Below are 13,504 nucleotides of genomic sequence, written 5' to 3' on the forward strand. Positions count from 1 at the left end.
CTGTTTGAGGTCCCCTTCTTCAGGAGTGGTGTCGTTATGTCCGTGGTCAGTGTCTTCATGCAGTCGTTGCCATGTGAAGCCCTGGTGGCGTCATGGGCTACTCACGGCTGGTCACCACGAGGTCAGCAGTTGGAACCCCCTGGCTGTTCCGGCGGAGAATGATCAGGCTGTCTACTCCCGAGGAGATTTAAAGTCTCAGAAGCCCAAAGGAGCCGTCCACTCTGCCCTCTAGGGTCACTGTGAGTTAGAATCCGCTCAATGATCATGAGTTTGGTTGGCTCCCCACCCCCGCCCCCCATTTATTTGGGTTCCAAGAGCTCTGGCGGCGTAGTGGGCTGTGCACTGAACTGCTGACCACAAGGCTAGTGCTTGGAACCCAGTGGCCAATTCCGGAAAGAAAGGTGGGGCTCTGTGGACGCCTGTAAAGACACCCAGTCTCAGCAGCCCTGAAGGAAGGTTCTCCTCTGCCCTCTAGGGCAAGTATGAATGGGAATCGACTTGGGGGCAGTGAGAGTGTTTGCCCGGGGTCCAGATTGGCAAGTCCATCCTGCGTACCCATTCCTTCCTCTTCAATCTCTCCGTGGCCTCTACTAAACCTCCTGGTGACCCTTTTCCAGAGTGAGGTCATTTATTGTGGACCCAGAGCTCCTATCTCCTGCAGGGGTGGGGGCAGGGTATGTGTGTGTCTTGGGATTTGTTATTGCCTCTGAAGCCGTGGCTAGGCCCTTCTGGGTCTCAGGCACTCACAGGTACTTAGCAGGCTGCCTGTCCAGGCTCAGAGTGGCCCTGCCTTCTCCTCTCCCGTGCAACCCGATGATGATCGCTTTCTTTGTTTATTTTTACGGCTGTCTGTTTTGGTTTTTCTCCCTTTTCCAACTTTAACCCTTCACCACTGGGATGTTTTGTCCCAAAGTAGGAACGTCATGTGTCATCTTTTTTCCCCTTCTTTCTATTTAAGCTTTGAACTGAACATTTCCTTCTATGGGAAGTCCACGAGAAATAGGAAACCAGTGTAAAATGTTCCGTTTCCCGGAATGTAACAGGGTTGAAGGTTAATTGTAAAAAATAAAACCTCAAAAAGAAAAAATATAAAATAAAAACAAAACCTCTTCCAAAGGACCCAATGGGAGCTCCTGGTGGGCCCTGCAAGCCTTCAATGACCATCTCCAGTCTTTAAAGGGCGACAATTAAACTTCCTCAAAGGACAGCTCCTCTCTACTGGAAGCCTGGCTGCTAATTGACTGAACCGTTGAATTAAAACAAGAAAACAAAACAACATCAACAAAACGCACAGGCCCAGTAAGACAGAGTAGAACTGCCCATGGGCTTTACAAGGTTGTACATCGTTACGGAAGCATCATCTTCCGGACCGGTTGATGAGTTTGAGCCGGACCTTGTCCCACCAGAGCCTCTGGGACACTTGTGTAAACAATTTTCGTGAGTTTAACCAGGACATAGAAAAGTGAGTCAGCTACTGACCCACAGTCTATGAGTATCCGCAAGTGGACGCGCATTCCAGTCACCTGGTCTGGCAGGAAGTGGTCTTCTCCATTTCACAGGGAGGGAAGGAAAGGCCAGGGAGGCTGGGGGACAGTTTGGAGGGACTTGTGGCTTCTAGTGCCTCTGCTGGTGGAGGATCTGGGACGCACTTACTGGGAGCAGAGGAACAAGAGACAGTAGGACAGGAAGGGGGCCTGGGGGCGGGGCCTGGGGGCGGGGCCTGGGGGCGGGGCCTGGGGGCGGGGCCTGGGGCGGGGCCTGGGGCGGGGCCTGGGGCGGGGCCTGGGGCGGGGCCTGGGGCGGGGCCTGGGGCGGGGCCTGGGGCGGGGCCTGGGGCAATTGCTCTGGGGCTAGGCTCCAGCCCTGCCTGAGTTCTGGGAGCCCTTCTACCTCCAGACCTCAAAACCAGTTGCTGCCAAGCCGCCTGCCACTCATGGTGCCTCCATCTGTGGGCAATACCACTGTCCTCCACAGGATTTTCCAGAGCTGATTTTCTGGAAGGAGATTGCCAGGCCTTTGTTTCCAGGCACCAAACCTCTAGCTGTTCAGTCAGCAGCTGCGTCTGTTGACAGGTTGCGCCCTGGTCCCCAGGGTTCCCTGAGCTTTCACAGACCCGTGTTGTGTTTGTGGTTGTTTGTCACTGGAGGCTTGGCAATGAGAATTGTTAACCTTTGGGGCCCAAACAAGCTACTGCAGGAGACACACACTACCTGCCCTTGCCACCAGGATATTTTTCTTTCCATGATGAATTTTCTTTCCTTCTTTTTTCTTCCATTTTACTGGGAGCTCCTACAGAAACGATAACAATCCACCGCTCAGTGCGTTCAAGCGTGATCGGATGGTTGTTGCCAACATCATTTTCAAAACAGTTTCTTCCTTCTTGAATTCTTTGGGCCAGGTTTTTTGTTGTTGTTTTTGTGTGTGTGTGTGTGTGTGTGTGTGTGTGTGTGTGTGTGTGTGAAGTTCCCTTTCACACGCATACCCCAGAGGCCTGGTGGCCCAACTGGCTGTGTCAGCCTGCGGTGAGGTCAGCAGTTCAAATTCCCTGGCCACTTCTAGGAGAAAGATGCGGCTGGCTGCTCCTGTGAAGACTGTGACAGCCTCGGAAACCCTGCATAGGTTGCTATGGGCTGGAATTGACTTGGGGTTACACACACACACACACACACACACACACACGACCTGACATTAAAGGCCAGCTTTGAAGCTCGTTTACTAATGACAGATGAGTGTGTCCTAGACAGGACTGGTCCTCATCCTGGTACCAGAGCACCTGATGGTGGTAATTGTTGACACTGCCCCAAACTCAAATCCCCATCGAGTCTATTCCAACTCTTATCAGCCCTATAGGACAGGGTAAAACTGTCCCTGTGAATTTCCAAGACTGTAACTCTTTATGGGAGTAGAAAGCCCGTCTTTCTCCCGAGGAGTGGCTGGTGGTTTCGAACTGCGGGCCTTGCGGACCAACCGCAGCACACAGCCAGGGCACCGCCAGGGCTCCACCGCAGCTCAGGGCTGTGACACCAGGGTCAGAGCTTCCAGATGGAGCCAATCAGAACGCAGGGCCTCCGGTTAGATTTTAATTCCAGATAAACTATGCATCTTATTTTCCTTTTAACACACTCGCGGCTGTTACAGGGGCCGATTCTTATACAACTCTGTAGGACAGAGCAGAACTGCTCCATAGGGTTTCCAAAGCTCTGACTCTTTACAGAAGCACAAGGCCTCATCTGATGCCTGAGGAGGGGCTGGTGGGTTTAAACTGCTGACCTTTCTGTTAGCAACCCAATACTTAATCCATTGCACCACCAGAGCTGCTGCCGGTTTATTTTCTTCCCTCCCTAGTCTTGGAAAATCCAAGGAGGCTTGGTGGCATAGTGATTACGCATTGGGCTACTAGCCACAAGTTATGCAGTTTGAAATCACCAGCGGTTCCCTGGGAGAAAGGCAAGACTTTCTACCCCTTAGCCAGTTCACAGTCTCAGAAGCCCCCAGGGCAGTTCTATCCTGTCCTATAGGGTCTCTGCGAGCGGAAATGACTCGATGGTAGCGGTAGCTGCATAATCTGGTGTCAACTTGAGGATCCAGAGTGAAGGGGTGGAGTTTGGCCTGTCAGTCCAATCCCAGCTTGATGGCCTCATTTGGGGCACGAAGGAGACATACAGCTCATTGGAGGCCGGACACTCGCTCACTCCCTGCGAAACATCCCTGAGGAGAAGCCACATGGACCTACCCTAATGCGGCTCTGGGTGCTAGTGCAGCCGCGTGGAGACCCCTGCAAGTGCTGAGATGCTTACAACGCCACTGGGTCCACAAGACTTTCCACCCACTGTCCTGAGATCTTCCTGCGTTCGGCGTCATTGCATGTGTTTTGTGAGTCTGAAGAGAACTTTATGGATTGGTATCGGACATATGGGCTAATAGCAGACATGGACTTGATCGGGACTGGGCTGGGATGTTTTCTCGATATTCAACTGCTTCTTGTCTATAAAGCTCTTTCTTATACACATATGAGAGTTTCCCTGGATTTCTTTCTGTAGTCTACGCGGACTAGCACAATGACAGTATATATTCTTTAATTTGGAAAGAAAACGTGTTTACTAAGCTTGAATGAACATGTGAACATGTGCGCGAAGCACGTGTTCAGTTCCACACATAAAGTCAAACCTCCTGCCAGCCCGCCGCCCACACAAAGACCCAGAGCACCATCATTTGTGCTGCTGGAGATGCGCTGGCCTTGGGGAATCTGTGGACTCGTGCTTTAGCAAGATAGAAAAATCCACTCTCTTTCACTGAGCCGATCGGATTCATAGTGACCCTGCCCAGGAGTCCCAAAGCTGTCCATCTCTTCTCAGGGGGGAGCAGCCAGCCCCATCTTCCTCTCAGAGTGAGTGGCAGCTGGGTCTGAACCATGGACTTTGTGGGTGGTACCACCCAGGGCTCCTTTCCGTAGAATCCAAACTGAAAGTCCCTGCCATCGAGCGGATTCAGACTCACAGTGACCAGGTAGCCCCATGTGGTTTTCTAAACTCCTAACTCTTTACAGGAGTTGAAAGTGTCATCTTTCCCACTCGGAGCAGCTGGTGGTCTTGAACTGCTGACCTTGCAGCCAGCAACCCAACTGGTGGCCCACTGAGCCCGGCGAGCTCTTCCATCTGGTGTAGCAGGTGTGCCGGAGACCCTGCTTGATCATGTGGAGGGGCAGTGAGAAAGAGGAAGGTGCTGAACCTCATGGACCGACACAGTGGCTGTGGCAGCTGGTCCCATCACAACAGCTGTGAGGGTGCTGCAGGACTGGGTGGTGTTTGGAGCGGAGTCTGACTCAGAGTGACTCTATAGGACAGGGTGGAACTGCCTGCGTTTCGGAGACTGTCCCTCTTGAAGGGAATTGAGAGCCCCATCTGTCTCTCTTGGGGGCGCTGACCTTGCAGTTAACAGCCCAGTGCACAACCACGACGCCCCCAGGGCTGCTCAAACACAGCACAGGATGTTCTTGAACTCCAGGCGGCTTCCTCGGAGATCTGAAGCCGGGCTTGTAGCCTCAGCTGGCGTGTCCTGGCCAGCTTGGCTCAGGGGTCCTTCAGGGACGCAGAGAGCACTGAGCAGAGTGAGGCTGAGAGATAGGGATCCCGACTCGCTGCCTGGGCTCCAGAGGCCCCTCTGCCGTCCAGAGACAGTTTTCCCAGCATGCCCAGGGCTGCTTGGCAGGCCCTGTGTTTATTTTCGTTTTCATGAAAGCAGATGAGGCTCTCTCCCTCAGAGAGCTCTTGATGGCTCTTAAGATAAGAGGACACCAGCTTGCTCAGAGCTTGTTGGAGAGGCCTGCTGGGACTTGGCTGCCCTCTGCCTGGTTCCCCACCCCCTTCCCGCTTCAGCCCATCCGCTGATTGACACCAGGCCTGCACCCTGTGTGGGGCTGAGGGAGGTGGGGTCGGGGGACGAGGCTAGCAAGAGACCAGTCCTGAGACAACCTTTAAGTGGACAGTGGCCTCTGTCTCCCGGTGCCACAGCAGGTCCAAAGGGTAGATCCTGCTACCCTAGCCCCCCAGAAGGAGCAGATGGGGAAACTGAGGCACAGAGAGGTTAAGGGCCATGCCTGGGAGCATTGGGTTCATCCGAGCGGTCCCCAGGGGCTCATCTCAGACCTCTGTCAGATCGCCTAGGAGCCTTGTCTAAAGCCTTCCAGGTAGGGCTTGGGTATTTCTAAAGCCTCCTAGTGAATTCCCAAGCACTGGCTGATCAAGACACCCAGCATGGCGCCCCCTGTGTGCCAGGGTGGAGCTGTGTCCCACGGAGTCTCCAAGGGCTGGTTTCCCGAGCGGCGTTCCAGACCTTTCTTCTGCAGGGCCTTCAGGTGGGCTCAACCCTCCAGTTAACAGCTGAATGTGTTTCCCATTGACGCCCCCCTGCCCACCCACCCAGGGTGAAAAATGCACCCGGCTCTTTGGAGGAGGATGGAGCCCTGGTGTGTCGTGGTTTATAAGGTGGGCTGTGATCCCCAAGTTCGAAACCACCAGCAACTGCAAGGGAGAAAGATGGGGCTTTCTACTCCCATAAAGAGTGAGATTCTCAGAGACCCGCCGTGGCAGTTCTACTCTGTCCTCTAGGGTCATCACAAGTCAGAATTGACTCGATGGCTATAAGTTTTTTGAGAGACCATTCTGAGGTCAGAGTGGGAGGCAGAGAATAGGGGAGAAGAAGGAGGAGGAGGAGGGAGCGGAGGGTGAGGCCAGGTGGCTCCAGAGGATGCATGTAGCCAGTGGGAGGGGCTGGGGACAAAGGAAGGGAGGGGACAGTGCAGAGTCAGTGTCAGACTGGTTGGGCAGGTCCAGAGCTCCCAGAGGGCATAGCAGTAGCCGAGACTCAAACTGGAGCCTGGGGCATCCTGTGGGCCCTCCCTGTGGAAGGCTGGCTGATGGTCTCCTTCTGACCCTGCCTTCCGGGGAGAGGAGCAGGGTCTCCACCTAGGGAACCCAACAGAGGGTCAGGTCAAGTGCAGAGAAGTCTGGCTCACAGGCTGAACTTAGGTCCTGATGTGTCCCCTGCAGTGGCGGCTGCCCACCCCAGGCTGACCAAGTGCCCAGGTACAAGGATGTGGCCTGGAGCCCACAGGTGCCGCGAGGTCAGATAAGTCTGGGAAATATTGTGGGCCTTGAACATGCTGCAGCCCAGCCGTTAGGGTCTGGTTTCTGCACGCCTGGCCACCCTGCTCCCAGAGCCCACTTTCTGAGAACAAGGACGCCCACTAAGGTGGGTGGGATACATCCTGTGGCTGCTCCCAGGAGCCCTGCAGAAGGCACCCCAGGGAGAGGCAGACAGAGGGGTATCTAAGGGCCAACTGGGCCCCCATTCACCTTTCCGGGGCTCTCCCCAGCCCCTTCCTCTGTTCAGCTGCTGGGAGGGGGCTCGCAACGAGGGATGGGGAGAACACCAGGTTGAGGCTAGAAGTGGCCTAGGTCCTAAGTTCCTCCTTGTCCCCCTGCAAGCCTTCTCTGGGGCAGCACTTGGCTGGGATCCAGGCCAGGGACTCTAAGGAAGTCCACTGCTGGGGGAGCTCTGCACTGGGGCACCTGCTGAGTTCTCAGTCTCAGCCTCCAGGGCTCAGCCTTTGTGGGGGGTGGGGTGGGGAGGGATCTCCAGGGGTCAGGCCTGGGGGTGGGGTGGGCGGGGACCTCCAGTGGTGGTCTTGGTGGTCTCAGGTGCATAGGGCTTATGGGAGCCCAGCTGGATGTTCTTCACCCTCAGACCTCTGGCTCCGCCTATTAGAACCATCCTGGGGCAGTCACCCAAAGCTCCACCCCCAGAGCTACTGATTTCCTAGGTGCTGGGTAGGGACGGTCTGCTGAACCCAGACCCTGGCACAGTTTCTACGATGCGTCCTTGCTGGAAAGCTACTGTTGGAAGCAAAGGGCTGAAGAGTCTTGCAGAGCTAGTGAGTAAGTGGCCCCAGCTTGGGGAAGGGGCCTGCCGTGTCAACCCACGGCACCCCAGAGATTCCCCCAGAGCGGCCCTCTGGGACAGAACAGAACCTGCTCCCTGGGCTCCCGAGGGGAGGCCGTCTCCACTTTCTCCCAGGGAGCAACTGGTTACATCCGACCACCTGCCTTGCAGTTAAGTGGCCCAAAGCCTAACCAACTGCGGGGCCACCGGCATCCCTTTCACAGGACAGGGATTCCACTCTTTTAAGACACTACATCAGAGGCTTAAAAAAAAAGAAAATTGATCCACCTTGACCTCAAAGAAAAATCCCTGCAGAGTAAAAGATAATCATATTATTTGTTACCAATGTTTATGAATAAAGGGGAGTTTGTGGTTGATCATATCATTTGCTAATAGCCGTCTGGATCCGGGAAAGGACTTCTCATTGTTTTCTGGAGGTTTGCAGGTATGTGCCATAAGGCATTAAATTCTTATCTTACTGTCACTCACATCAAGAACAGAGAGGTTGAAAGGACACAGACACACATGCAACATGTAATAAACCCAGCAAACGGGGCCCCGCTACCCCACCGCCCCGCGCTGGCCGCGGGCAAGAGTTGCCCGTTGGGTGAGCTGCGGGTCTGAAGTTCTGGTTTTGTCCTGGTGTGTTTTCGGTTGTTTGGTTCTGCCCTGAATGAAACCCTGGTGCCTGTCTTCTCAAGGGCAGCTCACTCTCCCTCCCACCCAATGAAATCAAGCAGCCTGTCCGACTCCCATCAGCAGGGCTGCTTGCTGCGGGGCTTCCACCCCTGCCAGGCTGACTCCCAGTGATGTTTCTAGCTGAGACCCAGCCTCTGGGACACACAGACCCAAACCTGGCCATCCCCTTCCAAGGGCCCCTCTCTCTGACATGGGACCAGCGGGATCAGCGGCCACGGGGTGCTCTATTGAATCTGCAGCCATCCTGCCGACTGGACTCCCTCCTCCAGCCGCTCCGATCTCTTGGTTTTACTTGCTGCATGTCTCTGCAGCTGGTCCATGCTGCTCCCACCGCCTGGATCTCCTGCTACATGCCCCTCCCCACGGCCCCTCAAAGGAAGAACCTCCCAGACTTCTCTTTGAGAGCAGATCCTCGGCCTGAATGTGCCCACTCGCCAGGCCCTGGGCATTGGCTGTTCCTCTCCACCACTCTGGACTCCGGCATTCTGCATGCACCTTCAGTTATTCCTGGAACCAAGGACTGCCAAGTCCTGCCCCAGGGCCTTTGAACGGCTGTCATTTCACTCCCTGTTTTCTGGGACTCAGGCCAATCCCCACTTCTGCCGGGAAGCCTCCCCACGCTGTCCAGGTAAAGGCCGGGGAGGCCATGCCCATTTGGACCAGAGCTCTTGTCACTGCTGCTGCCAGTCTACACGATGAGGGGGCTCCAGAAAGTTCCGGGGTGTGGGGGGGACGAGAATGGACATTTTCGGCCCACTTTTTGCAGGGCCTTCGGGGCATGACTCCGAGATGCATTTGGTTCATCGGCCTGGCTCTCCAGTCTGCTGTGTGGGGGCCGCAGGACTGCGCTTCCGTGACTCGGTGGGCACAGCTGCCGGGGGCTGCCAGCAGTGGGCGGGAAGCCGCAGTCTCTTTTTGTACCAGTTCCCGCAAGCTTTCTGAAGCCCCGAGTATGCACGGCCGCCCAGCCGTGGTTTCGCTTGGCACTCTGCTTCTCCAGAGCTGTGCATTCAGACATGCAGCCTCTCCCAGCACGTCCACCACAGTCCTGTGGCTTTTCAATGGCCGGGTTTCTTCTCCTCATCTCTCGCTGTGAATGGAGTGTCCCTCCCGGGCCATTACACCCCCAAACAGCCCAGTGTACCAGAGGGGTTCCATCATCTTCGGAGGACCCGCCCCCCCCCACTCTGGCAATTAGGTCCTATCCTCACTTCAGGGACAGCCTGCTTCCTCAGGGAAAGCCCCCCACATCCTGGGCTGGCACACTCGTGGGGCTTCCAGGGGGACTCTGGAGCTTTAGGAGTCTCAGGGGTGAGCCAGCTCCAGGTTTGTTCATGGCACCGCCTGGGTCTCTTCCCTCCCCAACCCTGTGGGCTGACACCCTGCGCAAGATCGAAATCCAGCCACCATCGTGAATTCCTCCCAGAGCCAGGCCTCAAGGGGCCGAAGCCCAAGCTTGAGAGTGCAGGCAGGGATGACTCCACTGCCAGGTCACATAACGCAGCGTTTCTCAACCTGTGGGTCGCGACCCCTTTGGGGGGTCCAATGACCCTCTCACAGGGGTCACCCAATGCATAACAGTAGCAAAATGATGGTGATGAAGAAGCAACGAAAATAATGTTATGGTTGGGGGGGGGGTCACCACCACATGTGTTGAGAACCTCTGCCGTACGGGGCAACCAAAGAGCAAGTGGAATAATCAGTGGATAAAACAACGCCACCCTTGGGGCAGGTGCATCTCCTGGTGGTGCCTGTGAGGTGTCACTGAGTCGGGTCCAACACTTAGCTATGCCCGGGGCCACCACAGGAAGCACTGCCTGGTCCTGTGCCGGCCACACCGTGGTGGTTAGGTTTGTGCCACTGCTTCCATCCACTTCCCCGAGGGGCTTCCACTTCCCTGGACCCTCTGCTCCGTCTTACTGCCGTAACCAGAGTCCCTGGGTGGTGGAAGCAGGTTCAGCTGTTAACTGAGACGTTGAGGGTGGGTGTCCAGGCCGAGGTGCTGTGGAAGAAAGGCCTGGCGACCTGACAACCGGAGGGAGCGCGGTTCTCCCGGGTGGGACACACGGGGTAGCCAGGATTGGGCATGGACGTGAAGGCGGCTGATGTTGGGGTTTGCTGCTTGCCCCCAGAGGCCCACAGTCCTTAAGCTCCGTCGAAGGCCTTTCTGTGGGATTCCCAAGGGCCTCTGAAGCTCTCCGAGGTCTCAGCTGCGGGTCTTGAGGTCTGTCACAAAGGCCATTGCTACTGTCATGAGCGGAGAGTCCTGCTCCGACACCTGCAGACCCCCCACAACCTCAGGGGGCTTCCCTGAGCCACAGGCCTGGGCCACCCAGCACGGAACTCTGCCACACTCTTGCAGGAAGTGAAACGCCATCCCCACCCCAGGTTCCTCCCAGAGGGTCAAGGACAGGGAGGAGGAAGAGGAAGTTGGGGTGGTGTCACATTTTCTGTCTTGGGGACACATTCCTGAGAAGCCATAGGCTTCACGGCTGCCTCCCCCCACTCCCCCCACCAGCACCATTTGAGGGATTCTCAGCTGTCCAGCTCATAGAGACTGTCTCAAGTGTGTGTGTGTGTGTGTGTGTGTCCGTCCGTGGCTCCCAGGCTCAGCCTCGCCCTCCCCCTGCCTGGGACAGCCTGCTTCCTCCTCACCTGGGTTGGCAAACTCCTACAGATCCCGGGAGGCCAACGCTGGAAACCCTCTCACACCACCTCCACAGGGAAGCCGCCAGGCTCTCCTCTGTACAGTTAAACAGACTAAAAAGAAAAAAAAAAGGACGCTGAAATCGTGCCACAGTGTTACAAAAGTGGAGCATTCTTGCCACAATTCCTGCCCAGAGGGCACATCTTGACCACTGTCTACTCCCCCCACCCCAGCCCGCCCCCAGGGGCTGATGGTGTGGGCACCTTCCACCCCAGCACTGAGTCCTGTTCAGGCCCTCCACAGCTCAGAGGTTCCGAGTTTCCTGATGGAACAGAAATGATCCGAGAGCCCAAGCCACCCATTTTACAGATGACACTGCAGATTACTATTTGGGTAGTGGGACAGGTAGGTCCTCATCTGCCCTGCCCCGCCCTCTACATCTGGCCACTGGTCTCCCACCTCTACCCGGGGCCAGGAGGCCGGCCCCGCCCCGCCGTCGCAAGGGCCCGCGCCGCCCAGGGACGAACCATTAGCTCCAGGGGTGTGCGTCCTGGGGCACGGAGCCGCTGGCTTACGGGACCCACGCGGGCGACTCCCACCTGGATCAAGCCGGGACCCCCCGGGGCGCGCCGGGGCCCGGCGCGGCGAGAAGACAGGGCGAGGGGCGCGCACCCTTCAGGGCAGTGTCCACCTGCACGCGTCGGTCCGCGCGCCGGAGCTCCACCAGGTGCAACAGGGCCCTGGGGCGGGGCCGAGGCGGGGTCTGGGCGGGGTCCCCTCAAGCCCCGCCCCGGCCCGCCCGCCCCCGGCCCGGGATTAGCGACCTGGGAGCTGGCGCCCCGCGGCCTGCTGGCCACACTTCCCTGGGAGCCGAGGCCGCGGTGGCAAGATGAGGAAGTCGAACTCAGGTGGGCGCCGCGCCCGGGACCAGCGCTTCCTACCTGAGCAGAGGCGGCCGGGTGGGGGACGAGGCGCCCGGGGGTGGATGGACCCTCGCGGCAGGGACTCTGCAGGCCTAGACTCCCGCCGGAGCCTGGGGCGCTAGGCATTGGCCCAGCCGCCACCCCCAACGCACCCCGCGCCGCCACCCTGGGCCTGCCCCTGGGCCCCTCGCCGACCGAGGTCCAGGTCTGGCAACTGCCGGGTTGCCCTGCTTGGCCCTGAGCTCCGGGTGGTGGTCTCTTCCCTGGACCCCTTGTCCCACCAAAGTGCATCATCGCCTTTGCAAACTTCCCATGCGGTCCCTGGTGTGTACTTGTGTTGTGTGTGTGCCTTGTGTATTGTATGTGTTGTGTGTTTTATCTGTTGTGCTGTGTGTTGCATGTGTTCTGTGTGTGCTGTGTTGTGTGTGCTGGGTGTTATAATTGTTGTGTGTGTTGTATGTGTTGTGTGTGCTGATGTGTTGTGCGTGTGCTGTGTGTTGTAAGTGTTGTGTGTGTTGTATGCATTGTGTGTGTGTGTGCTGTGGGTTGGGGCGTACCAGTGTACAGCTTCCCTGCGCTTCATTGCAGTGGTGGGAAGTGGCCCGGCCGCCTGGCCCTTCTTGAGAGGAAGTCCTGTTATTGCTTGACCTTATCTCAGGCAGAAGCTGGTCAGGTGGGGACACCCAGCAAATGGCCTTTGTCCTCTCTGATCCGCCTTGTGAGTCCCATGCAGCCATCAGAGGGCTGGCCACCTGACCCTGCTCTAGCAGTTCCCCAGGGAGCTCCCCCAGGGCGGCCACCTGGCTGTCACCATGCACCCAGTATCCCTCATAGCACCCATGGCCTTCGGAAGGACTGTTTTGCAGACGGGCAAAGGGAGATCTGGACCCAAGTCGCCACCGGGAGTCCTGGTGGTGCAATGGTTGAAGCACCCACCAGCTGCTCCTTGGGAGGAAGAGGAGGCCCTCTGCTTCTGGAAAGGCATACTGCCACGGAAGCGCCTATCTAGCTAGAGGGGACTTTCTGCGCAGGACCTCGGATTAATTTGCTTCCATAGAGGGAAAAGTCAGGGGGCTCAGTTGTGGCTGATGAGGCCCAGGGGGTCACCCCCCCCCGCTTTGTACATTGCAGTTTGCCCGCACCCCTCCCCTTGGAATCCACCCTGAGTTACTGATACTCACTACCTCTCAATGATACCTACTCCTGGGGATCTGTGACTTGGACCTTCAATACCCCTCCCTATCTCCCTCCCTTCAGACTAAATATGCATGGCCCCAAGAATGCCCTGAACCTGGGGTGATGGTGGGGAGGAGGGGGCGCCAGGTGGCAGGGGCTGGGGGTTGGCACTGGTTTCCTTCCTCCCTAGCATGCTCTAAATACTTGAGATGGTGTGGGCTTTCTGCAAGTGAGAGAGCCCAGCCCTGGCCCTGGGATCCCCGGCCCAGCCAAGCCCACTGAGCCCCCTGCCTGTCCTTGGCCCCCTGCTTCACTCCAGGCTGGTGGGGGTGGACAGTGGGCCCTGTGGGGTTCTCCCAGGTCGCTGGCCTTTGGAGGGAGCCCTGATGGCATTGTCAGGTAGCCTTGGACTATTAATCGAAAGGTAGGCAGTTCAAACCCATCAGCTGTCCCATGGGAGAAAGAGGAGGCTGCTCCTTACAGACAGACGTGCAGCTTTGGACAGTGAGTCAGAATTGACTTGTTTGTTTTGGGTTTGATGGCGAAGTGGGTTACACCTTAGGCTGCTAACCTTCAGGTCAGCAGTTTGAACCCACCAACTGCTCAAAGAGAGAAAGAG

Source organism: Tenrec ecaudatus, chromosome 10 (assembly GCF_050624435.1).
Source record: "Tenrec ecaudatus isolate mTenEca1 chromosome 10, mTenEca1.hap1, whole genome shotgun sequence".
NCBI lineage: Eukaryota > Metazoa > Chordata > Mammalia > Afrosoricida > Tenrecidae > Tenrec > Tenrec ecaudatus.